Source organism: Hetaerina americana, unplaced genomic scaffold, assembly GCF_022747635.1.
Source record: "Hetaerina americana unplaced genomic scaffold, ioHetAmer1.1.p SCAF_7, whole genome shotgun sequence".
Taxonomy (NCBI): Eukaryota; Metazoa; Arthropoda; class Insecta; order Odonata; family Calopterygidae; genus Hetaerina; species Hetaerina americana.
In genome coordinates, this window is record NW_027287316.1 from 45459951 (window position 1) to 45485147 (window position 25197).

The 25197-nt window shown below is 36.9% G+C and overlaps 1 long non-coding RNA gene across 1 annotated transcript; it reads left to right on the plus strand.

Annotated features, from left to right (window-relative positions):
* The first annotated feature begins 15748 nt into the window (after positions 1 to 15748).
* Positions 15749 to 25040, plus strand: LOC139696791 (uncharacterized). Its single transcript, XR_011702661.1, has 3 exons — positions 15749 to 15820; positions 15952 to 16042; positions 24556 to 25040. It is a non-coding gene; the product is annotated as an uncharacterized lncRNA (long non-coding RNA).
* The last annotated feature ends 157 nt before the right edge of the window (positions 25041 to 25197 follow it).

Here is a 25197-nt window from a genome sequence, read left to right on the forward strand (position 1 = left end):
GGATTTCATTGGAGTTCATAGTTGTTGGTATTGTTCAATTAGTACGTTAAATGGGCAGTCAAAGAAGCATGAAAACAAAGCAACTATTAACCTGTGAAATCAATGATTTTAATATGCTACGTGTCGTCTTTCTGTCATGTGGGTTTCAGTATGTAACAGGGCTCAATCTGGGGCCGTTTATAGAAGCTACAAGTCAATATATTTGTCTTCTAAAATAGGTGTTAATAGTTAAACAAAACAATAATGTACTAGGACTGCGGAGAGGTGTACAGGTAGTTAGTGTTGGATTCACAATAAGCAGACCATAAATGTCCAAATTACAAGTACTTAAAATTGATTTATGGCTCTATTCGGTTTGAGAAACTAATTCCTGATGAAATTTCATTGAAATAATTTTACCAAGCTTTATGGGGTGAACAATTAATAAATTTAGGTTTGTCGTCAACGGAAAATCCATATAAATTTCTCATTTCTAGAGGAATATTTTGAACGTACATCAACAAACGTATGGTCAATAAACAGAGACAAAAGTTCGGAGTTTCCCGCCGTGCGTAAAATGGTGGTTCAAATCAGCAGCCACCGTGCAAAAGGTAAAATATCGAGCGAAATTTCGTAAAGTTATTCTTCCGATGAAAATGTTCATAACTTGAAAATGAATCCCGAGATTCGAGGAGTGGGATTGTTGATTCCGGTATTCCAAGGAACATTCCTTTCCGGGATCGGGATTTAATCCCATAATTAAAAAATCGCAGTAAATCCGGTATTCTGTGTTCACGTTCTACTTGTAATATCCAAAAAAAATACATCAGTAAGTAGCGTTAAAGATCCTGCGTTAATTTATAAAAATTTCAATTTTTTTCGAAGAAAATAAAATATTGATACGTACTGTAATATTATTTTTGTAATTTGTGGGCTTATTTAACATCATAAGTCTGATAAAAAAGAATTTTGGTAAGAATTTATGCATAAAATTACTAATACTCGTTAAAAACTTCCCTGCGATACGTTCGTCACACTTCAATATCCTAATTCAGATTTATTTGGTATACCTTTGTTATCCCGTCCCCAATTAGGTAATGGATGTACTAGCCAATATTTTGTATTTATTTTCAGCTAATACGAGGACACGCTAAGCTGATATGATTTCATGGATTTGTTGATTTCGGATTTCCTGGACGTGCAAGAGAATTGCAATAATTCGGGCCAAGCTATGTTTTTTTTATCCAGCTAGTAACGTCTTTACTGTGCCCTGTTGACTGCTAGTTATGAAAAGTGTGTCCCTACAGAGAAGCGGGATGCGATTCACTTTAGTCACCTTTTGCACATTGAGGTCGATTAGTGTTATAAGGGTCAGATGACTTTAAGCGGTTGAGTGATTCTCAAGCGGGACGAATTTTGACTCATCACCTCTCTAGAATTATTATTTTCTATGATTTCTTTATTTGGGCGAAATTGAGACCAAATGGCCCCTTCTTCCATCGCCGTATAAATAATATATTAGGCATAAAATGTATAATTACTTGCATACATACACATAAATACATATAGACAGACAGGCATAGGCAGACAGGCAGGCACAGATTTGCACATCGAAAAAAATATATACTATATATACATACATACATCCATATATACATACATATACATATATAAATGAAGGATACACCTAAAAATACTCACACACCCAAAGTAAGTGGCATTGAAGAAAGAGAACAATAAAATAGGGAAAGTCCTACGTAAAGAATGAGGTTTGGTGAGGACAGGGAAGGCAGGATACATCAAGAGAGAAATGGAGAAAGGAAGTACAGGCAAGTTAGGTTTGTAAAGTGAGCTAGTGTGATAGTGGGGATTACTGGAGCGATGGTTTCAGAGTTATATATAATGGGGTTCAACTTGAAGTGGCCGTGGTACTGAATCCGATGAGAGGGGTAGTGAATATAGCAGGCAAGTGATAGAATATTATTGGCTAAGATAAAAATAGATCCGATTAATCTAGTGGTAATCCAGGTGTACGAGTAGTCCCTGAGAGAAAAAATAAATTTGAATTATCAGTTAGAAGGAGTGAATAGAGGAAAGGGAGAGAGGTAGACGCGTACGGTTGAGGAATTAGAAATGATCGCGGAGAGAAAGCAACCGAGTTCTGCAGGAGAAAGGGTAAGACAACAACTAACACCCAGTTCAAACACCATCACAGACGCACGGTAAGCATGGGAAACTACGGGAGAAACAGGTATATTCCCATTGAATTCATGGCTAGATATTGATTTAGGAACAGCGCCATCAACTCACGCAGCCTCCCGGGTGCGGATTCAGACTCGATTCAAAATTCAGTTTAGTTTAAAGCGATTTATAATTTTAAAAATTAGAATTGTTAGGACTGTACCAAAATGAAGTCTTGAAGATGTAATGCAATGAAAAAGAGGGAGTACCAAGAAAGACTTAACAAATTTCTAAATGAGAGTAGGGGAATGAAAACGTTTGCGGAAAGGTGGGTGGTTTTTAGAACGGAATAGAAAGATTAATGCTTAATGGAATGAAAGAAAAACATGCTGTTTAGCACGGAAATTTGCAGAGGAATGTACAAAGAACTAAATTATAAACATAGGTGGGGAAACAAAATGTGATGGAAAGATCATTGCGAAGAATATTGAGAAATTTTAGAGACAATGAAAAGTAGAAAAAGCACCGTAGAAGAAGGCGAGAAAATTGTCAGGTTTGATCTCACTAGGGAACAACTAACTCCCCATCAGAGAAGGAAATTTATAATATGGGCCAAAAGAGATATAGAAAAAGTGGAATAAATGCGTAGCAGACGTAGCAGATGGCAAAGATACTAGGCTGGTTAATTTATAAATAGGAAAGGAATACGATCGAGGATAACTCGAGTCCAGAAATACGAGATAGAAAAAGCGCTTAGAGATAAAGTGGAATTAGGGAGAAGGTATAATTAATACCTTGACAAATTTGCTAAAGATTTAGAGTTTAAGGGAAATGAGAGGAAGGGATCCTCTGAACTTATAAGCAGCTTTTATAGGGAAGACATTTTGGCATTTGGCTTCCTTCGGTCCGTTTTCATCCCCCACCCCTAAAGAGCAAAGCGAGAGAATTTATGAGGATGATAAGTTAGACATAACCAACAGTATATCTCGATCCCTACTTGAGGTGCTTTGTGGAGGGCATTTTGAGTGAGTACGGCGTCCGTCGGATGGGACGTTAAACTGCGGACCCCTTGGCGCCTTTCGTAAAGAGTAGGCTAATGCCGACGCCGGGTTTCTCTCCACCCTTCATCCTTTCCTGTCCATCCCCAATGGCGCAAATGACCTCAGCTGTCGGTCGCCTCCCATAAATACTGCTACCAACAGTAAAGGTAGTTTTTAAAGTCATCAATAGAAGGTAAACAAAATAATGTTATTACCTATTAATGCGGTTCAGCAACGAGAGGCTCCAATAACATCGTGCAATCAATTGAAAGAATCGTAGCGTCACGCAGCTCTGAACTCCTATGGATTCACTTCTCCCAACCGCTCAACATAAAGGGTACTGTTTCTAAAAAGTACGCACAAATAAAGATTGTGTTCGGTATTAGGGACGACGAAAAGTTGCCTGAACTTACGACCAAATTTCAAATCGTGATTAACTGAATTTATAATCAATAATTGAAATAATTTTACAAATTCGGAGCAGCTATGCTCGATTTATAAGCGCTCCTGACCATGCTAAATAATTATTTTTCTCTTCGGGGGAGAATGGAGGAATTCAAAAGTTGTTGCACATTGACACTCTCTAAGCTAATTTTTTTTATTTTACTTAGAAGGAAATTTTCGATTTTTTACTTTTATTTATTCATTTTAACTCACTGTGACTATAAACAGATTGTATTACCGATGGCTGCCAAGAGCCTCAATCACATTCCCCTTGATGGTATTAGTTGGAGGAGAAAAGTTTCAGAAATTTGGGGGTATCGGAGATAAGTGCGAGAAAACTCAATGGACTTCACTTTCTAAGTTTGCTAAATACTAAGACAACTTTGCCGCCACCAACACGCCCAGCACAGTGAAACTCACAAAAGGCTCCAAAGATATCTTCGGTACTTATCTAAATAAATACATCGAGGATGAAGAAATGTTGATGCCGTATTCACTTTACATGTTAACATATGGGATCGAGATAGTGTGGTGGCTATCGCACGGGCTTCCCACCCAGAGGGTTCGGGTTCAAATCCCGGCGGTGTTGAATATATTTCGAGTGGTATCTTGATCCCTCCTTGAGGAGCTTTGTGGAGGGCACTTTGAGTGAGTACGCCGTCCGTCGGATGGGACGTTAACCTGCGGACCCCTTGGCGCCTTTCGTAAAGAGGAGGCTAATGCCGACCCCGGGTTTCTCTCCACCCTTCATCCTTTCCTGTCCAACCCTAATGGCGCAAATGACCTTAGCTGTCGGTCGCCTCCCCTAAATACTACTATTACTATGTAAGCATAGCCAAAGATATAGCTAAGTATGAGTGGTTTGATTTTTCGGCTTTAGAATGTTGATATTACTATGGCAATTGCAATAGAACTTTTCTGACGAAACTACTTTCTTTTCATTGTTGTAATTCTCCGTTTTTTTCAACCGAGTAAATTAACTCGTAAATCGGTATTCTGGGACTAGTACGACTCGTACAGTATTTTGATTGAGGCTCAAAGCTTAGTGATGATTCAAGACGAGTCGTATTTTTTGTCCAGCTTAACTCATCCTGAGCCAGCCCCCTTTCCTGGATGTGGGTGATTCACCCGCCGCAAGCCTAGTATCAGATGAATTCTGCCGTCACCCATTCAACTGACCGGAGGATTTTAGAAAGATATTTTCAATTTCCACCCACGGATCAATCCCCTTTCAAGCTTCCGAAGTTTGTAGATAGCGAAGGGTGATGTAGTCTCTCTGGTTTCACACTCGGAAGTGACTGCAAGCCGAAAATGCCAACTGGAACCCGAGTCCGAGCGGCCTTCTCAATCACCCTCGAACTTAACACAGAAATGATGAAATAAATCACACGTTGCCTAATATCCGACGGGAAGACGTCAAGATATCCATCACATACCTACATCCATCACATAACTACATTAAAAGGGTTTTTAGAGGGTACGTGATGGAATATAAATGCACTTCAAGGGAATTTGTAACTGTCAAGTGAGTCTTTTTGCTTCTCATTTTAACAATTGCAGTATTTTTGTCTCCTCCAAAGTGCGTTCAATACCTGTTCGAGAGAAGGCGGAAATGAAATATTTCTAGTCTCTTGTGTCGACTACTGTGGAGCGAAGTATTTCAGACACGAGTGAATGCTTCAATAGTGTAAGATAAGGTTTAATGAGCGGAGAACTCTGTGGGTGTCGTACAACAAAATGTTCGGGATTTATGGTGAAAAAATAAGGTATATGAGCTAAGAATTTAATCTTAGTTATAATTGTTTTTTTATGTTCTACAAGTTGGACTTACGAGATTCGCCATTTCTTTTACGTGATCTTATATTCACAGCGTTTCTCTCTTGAGAATTATTTTTTAAATTGCTTGAGAGGGCGGGTCGTCCTATTACGTATTAGTAGAGTACGCATTCCTTCCTACGGTGCACAAGGAAGACGGGAAATTAAGAGTTTGCGATGAAAAATAAATTTTATACGATAAAAGAGAAGGCTTATAGGGAGATATGCCGTATGTACCATATAAATGCGTAACAGTCGTAAATACGTAGCGTCCTAACATCCTCCACCGTATTGTATTTTATTGTCAACTTTCTAGATCAAGGGAATGATTATTTATTGTCCTCCAAGTGCACCTTTGTTTAAGAGATGAAATTAACCACAGAAATACCAGCAGATAAACTTTTGGCATAAGTGCATTAAATATGTATAGGCGAAAGTGGCACAATATATCGTATTTATCGGTGATAATTTCCCTTGCGATGCGTGCGTTGCGAAGGTATGAATATTCTAATAATCTGCGAGTAACGGAATGGAGGTAAAAATAATATTGACCCACTGCCTCAGAAAACATTGAGAACCTGCGATTGGAAGCCTTCTGTTTCTTCGGCACTGACTTTGAATTTAAAAGCATTGCTCCTTCGGCGAGCACGCATCGCAAGAGATTTTCAAGGTTATTTTAGATTTTGGGAGCTTTCGCTTATAATCTCGGAAAAAGTTGTATATTTTTTCCCCTCTTTTGAAAGCTCTAAGCATTGGGCACCGAGGTGCGAAATATGAATGTCCCACGATCGTATTCTTGAAACTGAAAACCAGACGGAAAATACTCAAGAATCACAAATTACGTGGAACTTTTGATCCAGTTCTCGGGGCGCTTTCTCGCCAAGGAAGCTGCCAGAAATCGAGTCGGCGTACGTGAAGGCTCTTTCCGGGGTTAACATATCATAGAGTGTGAATGAAATAAGGTTTGCTATTCAGAGAAAAATAAAACTCTTCATCCATATTCCTCGGGATTTGAAATAACAAAGCCTGTTTATAAAATCCTAGGCTACCGATTAAGTTATGTAATCTTTATCGTTCTCAATTAGCTTCCGCATTCTTGAGGTTTCCAGAAGGGATTTTCGATCTCATTGATTTGAGGATTAGCCTCTAATTGTAGCTATATGTTAATGGCGGAGGGGAACTATCCAAGCCAATGCTCACATGCGGATGGAATCATATACAAGTAACATCTTCACATAGAAACCATTTCATAATGGACAGGAAGTTAATTTTTATGATACTAGGCGTTTTAACTACATGTTTCTTTTACCTATTTGAAGTGGTGGATTTTTATCATCATTAAGTGAAACAGCAAATTGGGAATGGCGGTGGATGCCAAGATTCTCTGGTGATTTATCACTCCTTACGGTATCCATCATCTTTGTCATTGTCATATTCGTGTTTATGTCGGTCAACGTTTCCGCTTGGATCATGGCTCGAATGATCACATCAAACCGATTTATTAAGACATGGCACTAAACGAAAACTCTGAATTTATTGCTCCTCATAACTTTCTTCCTATCTCAGCACACATATTCTTGCTTTATTTAAGTAATCGTCAATGGTTATGTAGCTTGATGTTCATGGAAATAACTTGTGCATTGAACACATCTACGGTCTTTGAGATTCTCAATAATCTTGCATCGGAATAAACGTTTTGTCTTGGAAAGTAAATTTAATTTTTCATCACGAATCGCCGTTGGTATCCTTTTCGCCGGATTATGATGCGAAATATTGTAAATTATGAAATATTTTTCTCCGAAATCACACTATCGTATCGTATCGACTTACTCCCATTTTCAAAGAAATAATTCTCTAGTACTATGGAATGAGTACTGCTTAATTACTTAAGGGCTTTCATTGGTAAATTCAGAGGGAGAAGTTTGCATGTGTCACAATGCCGACACAAAACATCGGCCATAATTTGTCCCTGAACATATGCTAATAGTTAAGCAAACACGAAATGTTTCATTGTTTCAGCTCAACAAAAGTACGTAGTTTCTGTTTGGGTTAGCGAATGCGTTGAAGTCGAAAGTCCCTATCCGTAGTTGATGATTGGTACCCATCGACCGGCCTATGACGATGGAGGTTCCGATCATCCAGATTACGGTGGCGCTGCCTCGACAGGACTGGTTGGCGGTCATAGCATTGCTGTGGTGCGTCTACTCGGGAAACCGGCCGCCCGTCAGTGGGAACAAGGAAGTCGCGGTGAGAACTTAAAGATGAAATCAGATGTATTATACGTGGAAGGAGTGTGGAGGGTTGTCGAAGGAGTTGGGGGGATCAGGCGTTGCCCCGAGATCTACGTCGTCAACTTTAATATAATCCGGACATAGTCTTTAGATAAAATTTACTAAAAACTTAAAATAAAATTGCCTAAAAAAATATCAACGATCAAATTTCGGAGTGAACAATAGATCCACTAAATTCTTTAGCCAAGTAATGAATACCGTCCTGTGCTACTGTGACGAGAGTCGATCGATATTTTAAACTTCATGTAATATGCTCGTGTTGATAAAGTTCAAGCGTTGAGAGTTCGACTGCGAGTGCAACAATATGCCCGAGATTGCTCGCTTGTTGTATCCTGGGCCATCTGCATGTTTGACCACAGTGTACAGAAATTCCGTACGGAATCTTCTTCAAGGAAGGCAAAACTCGAGCTTTCCAGGCCCGCATTGAATTTCAGAGGACGGGGTAAAACTTGAGGCCTTTCCTAAATATCTTTCATTGTGAAATAAAAGTTATTTTTCATGGCATTTTATGCTCTAAAGATCGCATAATTTAAGTTTTACCGGAAACATTGACGGCGGTATACCGTGAAATATATCTTGAGGAATCGAATGTGAATTATTCCACGGCCTCTCGCGTCCCAGGAATAAATCTCACGATTTCCTTTCAGAGAACGACCAGCCGGTCAGAGGCTCTTTTTCGTGCTTTCGATGTTTCTTTCCCCTTCAGCTATTGCAAAAATTTGTTTCTTAGAATCCGTCAACTGAACAATAAAACCTAGGAAACGCTAACCGCGTTGCAATAACATTTCTGCACGTATTCAGGCCTCTTCCGTCATTTTAGTGAGTTTATATCACGTAAAGAGTGGTAAAAGAAAGATATACAAGTGTAACTATCCATCTTTATCTCAAGAGGACTTTCACTTCACACAAGGCGACAAGTTCTTGTGAAAGTAGTGGAAACTCGTCCGCGTAAATGGGATGGATTGGAGACGCCGAACAGCTGCACGAGATGAAATTAAGAACTTACTTCAATACAAATAATCTTAGCCAGAGCAACAAGTAAAGCGTGCGTATCCATTATCCAAACTCAAATAATGATGCGCTTTTTGCTCTCAAGAAAAGGGATTAGCTTTTATGTCTGGTACATGTATATGCAGTGAATTGAATGCATTGTGACATACGTAAACATGCGTCACTTTTCGTGCGATGTATTGACTGAAACATGTTTTTCCATCTTGAAATATAATTAAACTTCATTTACATAAACCTGAATTCCCCAATATACCAAGAAATGTTCCCTTCGGATAAAGAAAGGAGAGGGAACATAGAGGATTTATATACCGAAAATTATCAAGGATATCGCTGTTATCAATATTATCCATTGATATTTTACACGGGGATGTGAGAGTTTAGGGAACAAAATGGATAGCCTGCCTAATGCATCGGCTACGATTTGCATGAATTATTTACACATTGTACACTACCGTTACTTTACGTTTCACACAGAAAAAATTTCCGAGTGTCTAGAAATCTAGCAGCCAAATGTGTGATAAAGTTGTAATTATAGTGGCATGTGTAATTTGAAATGCGTGTGTGTCAATTTTCATCTCGATGTTGCTAGCTCAAAATGTTTGTTTAATCGCTCAGCACTTGAGCGTAATCGTTGAAAATTCCATTGTTTTCTTTTCAAACAGTCATCATCTTCATTGTCTAGTATTGACCCTGCCTGTATGCCACTGGAGCACACAAGTTCTGTAAATAGTATAATTTTGATTAAAGCGAAGCTCCAGCTGGGAATGAAGGACAGATTTTGATAATTGATCGAGAAATCCGGTATGAGAATCTCATTTTCTCACAAGGGACCGCTTTTAAAGACATACCAACATAAAAATGTGAAGATTTTCTGGGCATGTCGCCCTATAGAAATATGATAACAAATACTGCATATCCACAATTGACTCTTGAATTGTTGATGAATTGACCCAATTAATGAAATAGTTGATTTATTATTCAACTAGCATAAATTAAAGCTGACAATCACCATTGTAAATCAGTTAACCTGAAATATGCAATCTTTGTTGCTCCTAACAAGTTTCCACTTAATTAGTGGAAAACTGAATAAAAAAATTAAGTGGAAAATTGTAATAGTCTTCGTCTCAGTTATTATGGAACAGTTCCTTCACATCACACCTGAATCTGTAATTTATACTTTGTTGCCCCCTTAAAGGAGGCAGAGTCCATATTTTTGTTTAGATTATTATTTTATTTTAAATTTAATTGAATAAAGCCAGCAACAATGCTGTAACTAAAAAGTGTCTTAGGTTTTGTTCACATTTAATCAATTTTATTGCTTTTAGTCTTGCAAGATTAAAGCCAATATTGTGTAGTTGATATGAAATCAGTTATTCTCTTCTGCCAGCATGACAAACAAAGATGTGTCAACTGGCTATACAATATGCATGTATAGCATCACTGATGTTACCTTCACGCAAGTGATTGGCAAGTGCAAGGAAGTATCCATCATTTCCTTCCCATCATTCCCTTGATGGAATTCAGTGCATTTTATTTTGGGGAAACAATCATTCTGCATATCATGTAAGATAATAACCGAGCAAAAGCAAAGTTGACAGGTATAGTTAAATTGCATTTTTTTCCATGTTCCCTTACCATTGATATTCCATGCCTCCTTGAGAAAATAAATATGTTTTGTAATGTTACTTCACCCCTTCAAGGAGAGTAAATCATCTGGTTTCCTCCCTGTTTAAGCCCCATAATTAAAACTGAACCTAAATGGCCTGTGTTGCATTAATACTGAATGAAAGCATACTGCTTGCGGACATTGTCGAATGAAGTTTGACAGTGTTACTGCTTTAGCTGGAGAGGGAATATTTTCAATTTATGCCTCAGGCAGTTCTTGCCTATTTGATATGAAAGCAAAGGATTAGTGAATGAGCAAATTTTTCATCGTGTACACGTTTTAAGAAAGATAATCGTATTGGGCAACATGGAGCAATGTTAGGAATGCACAATTATTATGTCCCTGAATTAACTTTTTGGAGTTTGGATTACTTCCATTCTCTTCCCTCTACGGCTCTCCACGAGCTCATCCTTTGTATCTCCACCCATTCCCTTGGTTTCTAATGGAAAAACACGTTACCCGATGGGATCCATGAGAAAAGATGCTAGTTTTAATTTAAGAGTCTACCAGTGAATATAGCTTTGTAGTGCATGTAGGTAACCTCGCTTGAGAAGTTAAAAAATTTTTTGCATAATCAAAATAATTATATGATACATAATCAAATTTGTTGGAATTTATGCCATCTGACACATTGAGTGACAAAGGTTTAATTATTTTAGGATATCACTTGTAAGTAATTGCTTCAAGATAATTTGTGTCTCTGTAAGAGCATCAAAAATATTTAACTCGCTGATACTTTTATTAGTTTTAAATGATATACAGTTGGATGATGGTCATACTAATTCTGTATATAAAAAATATATAATACTGTCTTTGGTAGAGATATGCTAATATATTTTAATGCACATACCTTAGGATTAAAAATCAAAATGGTACTTATTGGGTTTTAAACAACAAACAGAATAATCAATTCAATAGTTTTTGAATTTTTGAAATTGGCCCAAATTGAAGTTGAAATTGTCTACTATTTGGTTTGGAAATCTAAATTTGTAAAATTCCTTAGACTTAAATTAAAGAGAGCACTTGCATTTTTCAAAATATTTCTCTTTGTTTCTCAATATGATCAAAAACTATTTCCTAGTTTTTGTGACCTGTATGTATACTCTCATTATAGGGTGGTAGTAGCTTAATAAATACAACATTGGGCTACAGACCGGAGGACCTGGGTTCGAATATGGTATACTTTGGATACCTTTGGCTCAACCAAAGCTGTGATCTTTCGGGCATTAACCTAATTGTCCTCCAGGGAAACTGCAGACCATATAGGAAATGAGGAACTGGCCCTCATATCCTGGGGTTTATATATATGGGATTCATGTGTGAAGTTCATACATCTTGTATGACCCTTTTGTCCTATTTAATTAAAGCCAGGTTCTGTTCACCATCGAGGCTTGAGTTATTGAAATTTGGATATGGTTTAGAAAAAAATGTATTTCACCTGAAAATGACTGAGTTCAGTTTACAAAATTGTTGTAAGAGAAAATTGACTATTTCCCCTCTTATGACTGCTGGCAACAATTAACAAAACATAGAAATTATTTACAAAATTGTTGAATGCAGGTTAAATTCCATGAGCGGTCAACTCCTACAGGGGGACACTCCGGAGAGATGCAATCCAGTGGTTTTAAAGAACAGGTCAAAGAAGTCCTGTTTAAGCCTCTAGATAGCACTCCTCCCGAACATCCGCCAACAGAAGTCAACTGCCAATCCATTGGTAATAAACTAAGGGCAAAATGTAGATATGATCAAATGCACTCCTTTATAAACTAGAAATTATATCCTACACTAGACACAATAGAGATGGTTGTATGATCACCTAAAAGGTAAACAGTAATTTAATTAAATAGATATTGGAAGATAATTAAATATAAATTCTCCTTAAGGAGAAAAATGTTTTTCCTTAAGGTATATAAACGGTCATAATGTGACTATATCATTGGAATCCCTCACCAGTACCCATGATCAATGACTTCCAGGTTGATCAATGACAACCACTTTGTAAAACACAAATTGTGCGCCAGCTTAAAAAATATATTCCCAGCAATAGGAAACGACATGAACAGTCCTCAAAATATACACATGGTGTAAATATTAAGAGCTTTGAGTGTAAATACTATATTAAGATTTTTTTAATATGTCATGTTTAAAAAGAAATTAACAACCTAACCTTCCATTTCAATAATTTAGAATGATTAATTTCTTGAAATTCCTTTTCTTTAATTTCAACTGCCCAAGTTTTCTAAATTCATCTTTAGTCTACAAAATAGTTTTCATTTAAGGGGACCCTTATAGAATGCTGAGGATTCTAAAAAATTAGAATAGCAATGGCATGTGAAACTTCAAGGCCTGTGCATTTTAGAAAATTAAAGGAAAGTTTGAAGAATTCGCTAGTTGAATTTTCACAAATTCCTCAAATATCTAAATATCTTGAAGTAATATTTTATCTTACAATATCAACTCAGGGTCAAAACAAATGAATCCTAATGATGAAATTAATACAATAAATTTATTGTCGATTCCTGTTTGGGAAGACAAAAAAATGAGATATATTTTGAACGTAAACAAGAGTTTAATTACTGACATGAGCCAGAACATAAGAAATATTTATTATATATAAAGCAGCCTGACTGCATTAATAGCTGTGCAATTTTGATGAAAGATAAAAATTTGAAATCATGGACTTTGTGCAATCAAAGAGTACTGGGATAAGATAAGTGGATGATGGAAACCAGGTTTCTCAAGGATGAAACTTCAAAAAGACAAGGATGAAATGAGTCCCAGAAATATGATGAAAACAAGGGGCACGATTCAACATCGTTATTCTGATCCCTTATCATTTGCGGGTAAAATGACATCTTAAATCTATCTTTAATACACTTGATCTATAAATTTTATTGACAACATCTTTCCTACCATGGTACGATGGGGTTAATAACACAGTTTCAGCATCACTGCTAAAGGTACATACTTCCAATTTATGAAAGGGAATTAATCTGTAATTAACCTTCACTCTGTGAGTGATCCCCAACATAGATCCTCAAACAATTTTGTTACACTACTCAGTTTGTCATAACAACATTTTACAAATGTGGCTCCTCTATGCTGTGCCCGATTCGATTTTGCAATGAATCCGACTTCATGAGGATCCCATATAAATAGCCATAAACACAGTAATCAACCCTAAGGTCAGTTTGGTAGGTGATGGTAGAGTTCACCCAGTACTAAGCCCAACAGCGTGTAAAATTCACACATCAGGGTAGGGGGGCCAGTTCCTTTCCCTGTTCTGCTTATGGTTTCCCAAGAAGATCTGGTACCCAAAAAATCACATAGCTTAGGTGAAGCTGCAGATGCCCAGAGAGGCTTGCCCAGGAATCAAATCCAAGCCCTCCAGTCAGTAGTCCAACGCTCTACCTCTGGACTACCGCGACCCACTTATATAAATAGCAGCATATTTTATTTAGGTCTAATGAACGAAAGATAACTGATCTTGCTTTTGAGAAACGCCTTACAATCTGAGCGAGTCTACACTTTCTATTTTGGTGTTCTTGATGCAGTAGGCATTTGGGAGAGAATTGCACGTTTTCCAAAAATCTGTGTCACATGAGTGCTGTCTATTAGATTGTCTGCTAAAGGTGCTTTATGTGGATTCAAATCACAATTAAATGTTCATGAAGTAAATTGTTTAATGTAAGAGAATGAGGAAGGGAAGCAGAATAAGAAAATATGAGCTATAGGAGCGTTACTCGAATATATAATGTTAGTTCCATATGAATACCCACCACCCTTATGACCAGCATTAACTCTCATCTGTTTAGATGAATTCTTTGGGCCCAGCAAACAGGATGTATCCGTTTGGTGATTCCATGCATTGGATATTCTGCAGAAAGTAGCTCGTGGAAATATCATGGTCTTCTCTGGTCCTGGGATTGTTTGCATGGGATGTGCATGGATGTCTCCAAGGGGAATTGTCTCACAACGGAATGAAAAACCAGCCAATGCAGTATGGGGAGTGTATATTCTTTTTAAGTGCACTTGTATAATTGGGTTAGGGATATGCGTGCATGTCCTGGTCTCAAAAGTTGTGCAGAAACAGTGTGTATTGACTGCAATGTAACATGCTTGTAATAAGAGACACTGAATTATGGAAAATGTAGAGTCCACGGAGAAATTATTCGGAGAATCAGTGATCTTATGGTCAATATGGAAATCCGTTCTGCCACACTTCATTGTGGAAGCTGCGAGGACCATGAGATATTAAGTTGGTTCCTTTAACAATACATTCCAGAAATGTATATTTTGAAATTTATCTGTAGGAATGAATCATTTTTGCCTTCATGAAGTATATGTGTCTTGTACCTGCTTTATTTCCTGTACAGCCAAAAGAAAACTATTATATGCCTTGTAGTGGTATACTTTTACATGCTGATTACCATTGAAGACATCATAAACCCTATAATGAATAACAAAACAACTTAATGCACGATTAATTTTATGTCCTTAGTTCACAGTGTGATTCAAATTCTTAAAGACCTTCAGGTAACTCTGGCACATTCTTGCTCAATAGGGAAGAGGAAAATTTACCACCAGAAGGGTCTCGTGGGTATGAATAGCGGCTATTAGGGATGCAGTATTGATTAACAATGTTTAATAAGAAAGAAGGTGGTCTAGAGCTCTTTTTAATAAAAAATAGACATGATTTTACTAGTCTTGCAATAATGCATCTTTCTCCAAATTAAACACTTTATATCAGGAAAATTTTGACAATTATTCATAGGTGAGAAATTCAAGAATGGGTGTGACATTTCTGTTGTTGCTCTGTGGTAGTAAATAAGAAACTTTTAAAGCTAATTATAAACAAAGAAAAATTAATCTATTCATTATTAATTTATATTTAATCTTCATATCTTTGAATTCCATGAAGTCCACTGAATCCCTATGTCATCCATCGTAATTTCCCATTTTTATTATTTCCTATTCCCATTGTTTCATGATATCTCACCGTCTCGGCCTCTTCCCTTAATTGTTTTCCCCTTCCTGCACTTTCCCCAAAAACAGTTCAGTGTGTCCTGACCTGACTCAAAACCATAAAGACTTCGATTGGTGGCCTTGGTAGCCTGCGTGGGTCTATTAGAATTTTCGAAAAGCGTGCAATCGTTACCCGTGGGTCCCTTTGGAACCCGATGATCGAATCCAACCTGCCTACCGGGAATACAACCTCCTACCGCATTGTACTCGCATCCGAGAGAAAGAATTGTGAAGGGGCGGAGACCTACGCACGCATCGCCACCTCTCGTCTGACGAGTGAAACTCTCACTCAATCAGTTGGTTCGCTTCAAGTGAGACGGTGGGAGTAGGAAGGGCCGGAATCAATTTGTGAAGCAGTGGAAATTTAGGTACATATCAGATGTCTTCATCAATTCGAGAACTTGAAATTCTAATTGTGAACGTCAGGGGAAAAAATTTTAGCGATGTGTAGGAGAGCTCAATTCTTATTCGATTTAATGTTTGTTCCTCCTCTTCACAGGTTCTACTCGAAAAAGTCGAACATAGCTGCACAAGTGATTTGATTGAAAAGATCGGAGGAATGGGTTCGTTGATGACTCTATGGGACATCGGTGAGTTAATTCTACTATTTCTTAATTGAACTACTTCATGATAAGTTGTTATCCAAACATTTTTCCGTGTTCAGGTGTTTAACAGGTCTTACCCGTAGTCTGGGGGCGGGGAAAAGTATTGTGAAACTGGATAGAGGCGTACTCCTTAAATGTAGTTATCTGTAGGAGAGAAAACACTTTGTTCTTCCACGTACATTTTGTTATGCACGACCTAAGTTTCGACTTACAAAGTCATCATCAGGTCCGTCAGCATCCTGATGATGACTTGGTAAGTCAAAACCTGTAGGTCTTGCATAATAAATATACTAGGAAGAACAAAGTTTTTCCTTTCCGATATGAATCGCTTCCACCAAGTGACGCCTCAAACCATTCTTTAGTTATCTTTTCTACTCAACCTAACATTTTCACCTCGTCGATTCCTCTTCCCTCACTCCCTCTTGCAAAGTAAAGTGGTGGTCACTTTTTTCTAAGTATCCCGATCCTCCCTCCCTCCCTCTCTCGTTCTCCTGCATTCCTGTCCAAGTAAAATAAGACCTGCTCCTCCCATTTCTCTCCCATGGATTATTAGTAAAGTTTGCAGAGTTGAAAGTTTTTAATGTTAGCGCCGGATGTCTCTTTGCTTTTTGTCGGGAGAGGTCAAGAAATCTATCACTGTTCAGTCTCTGTTCATTCCAAATCTACCTAATAATGGTAGAATACCCGCGATGAAAATGTATTGAGATAAACATGAAGTATAAGTCGGGCATGTAAATAAGAATAGATTTAGCAACCAAGGGGAGGGTAGTGTGTTGTGCAAACATAGTTTCGATAGTGCGAAGACTCAGATGATAGGTTAGAGCTTGAAAAGGGGCGAATAGTTGAAGTAATTTCGCTCGTAGTGCGCGCCTCTCCGGCACATCTTCCCCTTCGCCGTCCTGGTAGGGCTCAGCTGAAGAAATCTTGAACAGGGAGGTGTGGGACGATCACGCATGAGTCACCTCGCCGGCCCTCGTCTCCTTAAAATAAGGACGGGGCCTGCTTTTCGGTGTCCTCTCATCCCTCGCCTGCTTATCTCCCCCGACTACCCTCTTCGTAATAACTATTCACACTAAGAATTTGCCGAGAGGTGCGTTTGAGATCCAATACGGCCTCACAGAGCTTGAATTGTGACGGCGCTCTGTCGTCCGAGTGACGTAGTTCCACCCGAAGCCGATTCAGACGGCTGCAGTGAGCGATTTGTACGAAAGTAAAATGTTTTTTTTTTTTTACGAGTCCCGCAAATCTTGCGGGAGACTTGGTCTAGGTCTAGCCGCTCGGTCAAAGCACGCCACCGACCCATCCCCCAAAATGCCTGGAGGGGGGGGGGGATGTATTTCGGCAGCCGCTACTAACGAAAGAGGCTCGATCCTCAGTCCAGAAAGTCAGAATACATACCCTTTGTTACCCAGTTTCGACTCGACCGTGGCGTTTCGGACGGGCGCCTGTGGGGAGGAACGTCATTAGATGCACCACAGTGTATGCGATAGCTGCGAGAGGAAGAAGATAGGAAAGAGGGGGGTGCTTTGTTATCTACTATTTCTAGCACCTGTTAGCCATTGTCAGATTTAGAAGGGGAAAATATTCTTTTTTGAAATATATTGAAGAGAAAAAAAGGAATTATTCATAAAACTTTGTGGGATATTTTCTCCCAAGGATAAAGAAGAAGAAAGTTGATCCAGTGTTGCCTTCAACCGATTGTGACCAATGTTGCTCCTAACCTGAATGTCTCCCTACGTTATTTATAGTCATTTTTTATTTCTAGAACTTAAATTCACATATTTTTTATTTTTTTCATACAATTTTGAAACCTTTATGTGCAGCACGCTGAATAAATTAAATGAATTCAAATCATTCAAAACAGGATAAAAAATTTTTTTTTGTGTGATACTTTCACATAATGTGAATAATTTGAGTGCCATGTGATTTATTTATTTTTGCCTCTTTAAATTTGTGCACTCTATTTGTTGATTTCATGTCCTATTGCAAATATTTTTGTCCTCTGGTTTCTTTCAAATTATGGCAACAATTCATTGGTGATAACAGCTGGTTATTAATTGCAATTAAAATAATAGAAATTAAGATTTATATTTTAAAATTAATTCAAACCTGCTAGTTTAAAAGTTTATATTTTTTGAAAGTGTAATTCAAGCTATATAAAGCTTGTGCAAACCTTTGATGGTGTGTACCAGAATAGTTTTTTAGCAGGTATACTAATTGTGGTTTCTCTGGTAATTTTTTTTAAACAATAAAGTGGGCATTAGTGCTACAGCTTTCCTTTAATAGAAATAGAAAATACACCTTTTTTATTTGTATTGAATAACTTGAAAGAAGAACCAAGTCTGAGATCTTAAGATCTGGGCTATATGAAAAATATTTTCATTCAAAATAGTGGCCACATTTCTCTGAAGTGATCATGAAACCTCCAGAAGTTTATTGAGCTGAAGTTGTTCTTCACTGTTTGAGAGGACATTGCATATTTTATCACCTTGAATAAGCATTCCTTCAATAAATTATTTTATTCACAGCTTATATTACTTCCCGGACCCATTATGCCAGATAATTGAAATATTAACTGATTTATATTTATACTGATGATTTGAAATAATTTCTACAAATATAGTAGGACTAGAGATTGTCAGTGCCCAATATTGTAACCATTCACAGAAGTATTTAGAAATAATGCTTACCAAACGGTAAATTTATGGACCCATTCATAATTACTATTTATTTACATTGGGGTAACACTGTTTTGATTATACCTTTCTTGTAAATTGTCAATGAATTATTAAATTGGCCTACACAATTTTCCATTATTAATCCAGTCATGCCGATTCATCAGTGTTGTCAGTTACTAAATTGGCGGTATATATGAAAAATGACCTCAGCCTCACCTTTAAGTAACTATCCGATACTTCTGGGTTCCTATTGATTACCTTATTGTTATAATTATCTTAATGTGTTACATTTTTTATAAGATCAAGCAGCTCATTAAAATATGCTTTTCATCAATAGATTGAATGATGAAGGATGAGGTAGAATTTGCAAATTTATCATTAGGTTTATGATTTTCTATATAACTATGAAGTAACCAGGCTTATTTCCATAGCGTGGATGGACCTTGCCCTACATGAATGTTTTATATAGCACTGTGCTATGCACTTTTAATTCAATGCTTGGTTTCCCACCCAGAGGGCCTGGGTTTGAATCCCGGCCATGTTGAATATTTTTCAGTAATATTTTGATCCCTACTTGAGGTGCTTTGAGGAGGGCACTTTGAGTGAGTACGCCATCTGTTGCATGGGGCATTAAGCAGTGGATCCCTTTATGCCTTTCGTAAAGAGTAGGCTAATGCTGATGCTGGTTTCTCTCCACCCTACATCCTTTCCTGTCCATCCCTAATGGTGCAAATGACTTTAGCTGCCGGTTGCCTCCCCTAAATACTGCTACAATTCAATGCTGTCCGGGATTACCATTTCTTTTTCTGTTGCCCTTCCCTATTTCTTAACATACTTCCCTTTTTATTTATCAACTTTTCATACCACTTAATACCCTGTCAACTTCATCATTCCCATCCCATTTTGTGCTTTGTTGGTCTTTCTACCCATCTCAAGGTATTTTCACCGGTATTCTCATTCTCTCTTGATGCCTGTCCCCTTTCCTGAAAGACCACGAATAAGGAGATTACATGATTTGCAGCACTAAGCTTCATATTTATATGTTTATCATTTATGTCCAAATTTCCCAGAGATTGATATCAAATCAATGTACATGTAAAACCCATGTACACCACACAGTTTCGTAGCCTTTTCTGCTCATTTCACTCAGCTGTTTCCTGCCATTACCCTCCAGTATGTAAGATAACAAAGTTCATGTTCCTCTTCATCCTGCTTATTATCTCCATTTCAAAAATACACTACAAATCACTTTTCACCAATTTTTTCTTCACACCTTACTTTAAAATGCTAGTCTTCCGCTCCCTCATCTTCGTAAAAGATTCTTTGCCTGGTATAATTCTTCTTTTAATGAGCCTTTGACCTAAATCCTTTATGTCCAAAAAAGTACAAGATAGGTTGGACTTTTTCCCTGCTGTTGTTCATGTTGTACATTTTCAGTGTTAACTTAACCTTCCTTTTTATCCAGAACCTCATTTGCTTCTTTTAATTTCCCTTGATTTTCATTCCATGTTTTCCATTCCATGCCTGTCATATTGATTTTTAATGCAATCAGCATTGATTATAAATCATTAAGATGAAACTATATAAAACTTTATCATATTAAAGTCTTATTATATGAATTTGGCATCTACTTTAATTCATACTGCTAGCTCTCACCAAGCCCCGTTCACAATTACCTCCATGTAGACGTTGATAAATGCCCACTATCATGGGTGATAGTGGGCATCTGTCTTAACCCCACGCCCATCCCCATTCTCCAGCCACTATCCATACCTACACAGTCTATAGCATGTTTAATATTTGTTGACTAACCAAGGTATACTCATATCTTCTACAGTAAATTCATAGATATTATCCAATATGCATTTTATAATTCACAAAGCAAAAAATACTCCCTTTAGAATTCCATATTACTCTCTACTAGTGACCTCATTAATGCTGGGGCATCACCCATACCGCTCCCATTTCTGGAACTAAATTGATGATCCACTATCGATGGTTAACCAATCAATTTTCTGCAACTTTTTTTTGATGAATGTAAATGCTATTTTGCTGGATTAAAAATGCAACATATTGTTTTTTAGTTCTCACATATGAAATAGACATTCCATATGGGAAGAGTTGACTAGACCCAATTCTCCCATAGTCCCAGCCCAGGCAAATGCAAAATGAGCCCATGAAAAAATTCTTCATTTTAAGTTTTGTTAACTGGATATTTATTTTTGTTTTGATCCCAATGTCATTACCTAATTTCAAGACATTTTCTTTAACACATTTTTTTGAGATCACTACGAGTGGAACCTATTGTTCTCATGTATTGTCTATTTTTACTTAGCCATTATTACCAGTTTAAGCCACATCCATTTTTTATGGGAATGATTTTTTTTATTAATATAGAATGGTTTTCATAATGGTGAAATGATGAGCCAGTGTTATTCATATGTTTAAGAAAAAATTGGGTTATTGCAAATGGAATAAAGAGAAAGTTCCCTCAACCAATGTTGTAGGTTTGTCATGATTTTGTATGTCCTGATTAAATGCGAGATGGATATTTGTTAAAAGTTGGATTTTGACACACTCTGACTACTATTTCTTATACATTTAAATTTCTTCTGGTTGAAGCTGTTGTTTTTCCTGGATTATATCATTCTGGTGCTCTTGATATTTTTTGCCAGCCTGTGTCCACCATCTAAGGGGCCTAGTATTTGCCCTCCACTCCTTGGCTCCCTCAACATTATCACAGCGCACCCCGAGGCACTTTTTTGTCTGCTTCAGATTGAACTCATCAGTTCCTTCTCTTTCTCCACCATTTGTGCAATTTTGTCTTTGATCTTCTCTATCTAATGCCAACATATGCTTTACATAGATGATCTTCTAATATGCTTTCATTGCTACCCTCATGAGCTAAGTAATAAAATATTTAAGACTAATAAAGAGGTCTCCTCTTTTGTGAATTGGGTTGATTTTTTCTGAACTGTAGCAATACTCAAGCTCTCTTTCTATGGAGCTTAAAAATAATCTTAAAATTTGATCTTAACTTCATCCTCAAATTCAGAGTTGGACATTTTGAGCTACACTACTCCAGAACCATATGGAACCTAGGGGTAATCCTATCTGTATCTGTAACCTGTGTGTTTGCAATCAGCACTTAATCATTTCTAGTTGTCATTGTTCTGATGAAAATCATGCAAAATGTCTTCAGCCTACTATGTTTAACTAATATTTCAGTACATTAGATTCCACTTGCCGTGATCACATAGCGGTCAATGTCAAAGTTAAGCTGATGAGAAAAAGGGATAGAAATTTTTATGAAATTTGCTGGGACTATGATAATAATTATGAATAGGAAAGTTTATTTTTATTTTATTTGTATTACATTACATTCAATTAAAATAATTTTAGCATCCACAGTTAAGCAATCAAAAAAGTTATTTAATTTTAGTATAAAAAGGTACATCAATTATAGTGAATCATAGTCATTGTCACAGGTTAACAGTTCAAGGATTGATGTTTAGCAACTGTCCAGACTATATCTTGTTCCCTGCCAATCTCTTCATTCCCTTATAGCTCCTTGCTCTGACATTTTCCATCACCTGATTCTCATTGTTCATCCTAATCCTACCTCTGCTATTTCCCCTTAATATGCCTCCTTCAATGATGGTCTGCAGTAAACTATCTTGCCTCAGGATATGCCCAATCAATTTCCTTCTCTGTAAGTCCCCTCAATAAGCTTCTCTATTCACCCACAATTATAAGTACTTCATTTGTTACACTAACCATTTTATTTTCACCATTCCTCTATAGCATCGCATTTCCATTGTCCCCCCAATTTTCTTTCCTGTGTTTCTCAATTAGTTGTTTATCTCGTCTTCTACTGCTATCTTGCCTTGTATACTCTAGCCATTTAAGGTCAAATTAATATTTTAATGATCTAAGATAATATTTGATGCTGTTAGTATAAAATTATGTTGAAAGTCACTGTCAATGCTGTTGATTCATGTTATTTTTAATCTTTTGCATGTTGTTTACATGTATATTTGTGTTTATATGTGTTTTAATTGTCATTTTTAATGTTTAACTACATTTGCCCATACGTATTGATTGTGTTTTTATACAGCGGGTTAAAATGCTATCACTCTGGATTCTCCAATGGCTTGCATTATCTATACCAACTTTTCCGGTTGGAAAGAACATCATCTTGTTCACCGTTCATCAGTTTGTCATTGCCCTAATGTGCATACAAAAGTTGCACTTAACTGACACAACTTAAACATTCTGTATAACACAGTTTCGTTTTTTGATGTTGAATATACAGTAATGGATGCCCGTGTTCCAGTAGGTGTCCCTCTTGGTTAGGTTCAAATTATCTCATTTTTTGTCCTTCAAACCTGGGTATTGAGAAATAGTATATCATATTGCTTTAAATATTAGAATTCACTTGTTTTTACCACATGATTATTTTGTAAGAAACCTAACCTCAGGTCATCAGTAGACTATTTAGATATTTGAGGAATGGTTCAAAAGTTGAACTGTAAAATTCACATCATTTTGTAGACTAAAGATGATTTTAGAAAGCTTGGGTAGTCACTGTTAAAAAAGGAATTCTTGGAATTGATTAGTCTTAATTAGTTATATTAAGTGAAAAGGAAGGCTAAGTTGTGTGTTTCATTTGGAAAAAGACAAATATAAAAATAATATATTTTGATGTAATATCTACAGTTAAAGTTCTTAATTTTTACACCATTAATATGTTTCTTGGACTATTCATATCATTTCTTTTTGTTGGGAAGATATTTTCAAGCTAGTGCACAATTTATGGCCACGTTTGTGAAAAAAATTATTCTGCTTCGGAGATTATACTTAAATTATCTTCAAGTATTCAATGAAGTTGCTCTTTTACTTTTGGGTGATACAAACGGCAGCCATACTGGGTGTAGTGTAAGGTATAATTTCTAGTATATGGAGGAATGCATTTGATAATATCTTCATTTTTCCCATAATTTATTTCAAAGGTCATCAGGTACTAAATACTCACATTGGGAGACTGACTCATTTTTCATTATTTAGCTGTATTATTACACCATTCCAAAGTACTTACTCAAATTTTATACTTTGCATTTTCACTGATACATCTATTTCATCATCTTCTGACACTATTTATTGTATCATCTCATGCATCATTACTGTAGGAGGTGGTTCCACATTACATCCAACAACAACTATGAGTGCAACTTGAGGAAAATATGCTATTTCCATTACCCTTACTTTCACATACTAGGTAATAGTTTGCACCATATTCGCTTATTCCTTCATTTTACATTATTTCTCTTCATGAGCACCATGTAAATTTTCATGCTCTTCCCACCATAGCAGTCATTCCCCTACATCTGCCATCCCAGTGGATTCATTCAAAATTCATTGTTTTATGAGAGCATCTTCTTCATAAATTCCTCTAACCCATCTTGCTTCGTAATAGGATTAAAAGACCTTCCCAAAAATCCTCAACCAATCACATAGCTTTGTATAAGAGTTGTTTATATCTTGACAACAGCAAAGAATTCAAGGGTGATGGCATTTTTCTATTAAGCTGTCGTTGCACTCAAACAGCGTTTCGAAAGTGATTAGTGAGTATGAGTGGAAGAAACTGATTTAATCAGTTTAATTCACTCGCCAAAATTTCACGCAAAGATTAGGATACAATTTAATAACATTTATCATGCTCTATGATCGTACATTATATTTCAGCGAAGCCTACAAAGAAATGAAGGCGATATATGTCTTATCTTTACCACTGTTTCTTTTTTCTTCCTTTCGTTACAGGTCATTGCCAGCCTTGATCCAATTGAATGTATTCGAGAGACTTGTCCTGCAATGTACTTGGGTGCTTCAGTCAGTGCTCTCAGTTCACAGTATGGTGTTTTTGGACTTGTTCAATATATGATATAATCTGAAAGACAGTACTGCCCTTGGCAGTTTAGTAGGAGAGGGGGCTAAAAAGGTGCATAGATGTGGACAAATTAATCTTTTATTGTATCACAGGTTCCCTCTTTTGGTGGCTGCCAACAATAAACTGGGCATGGAAACAATTTACAAAATTGTTGAATGCAGGTCATATTCCAGCAGCAGTTAACTTCCGGACATTTGGGAGGGGTGCTATCTAGAGGCATTTAAACAGGTCTTTCTAATCTTGTTTAAAACAGCTAAATCCACTCCTCCATCATGTCTGTGGAAGTTAACTGCTACCAGAATGAGAGTTGCATTCAACTGTTTTTTAAATTGCGCAGAGTTTTTTCCTAAGTCATGTTTATTGTTGACAGTTATTATGTGACAGTTATTAGGGGGGGACCAAATATTTTAAGTGTACATGTAAATGTAATGGTGAAATAAAATTTTCTGTTGGACCCTACTCAAATTTTAATTACCAAAGTCTTGATGCTGGACAGAGCATGGTTTTAAGTAAAT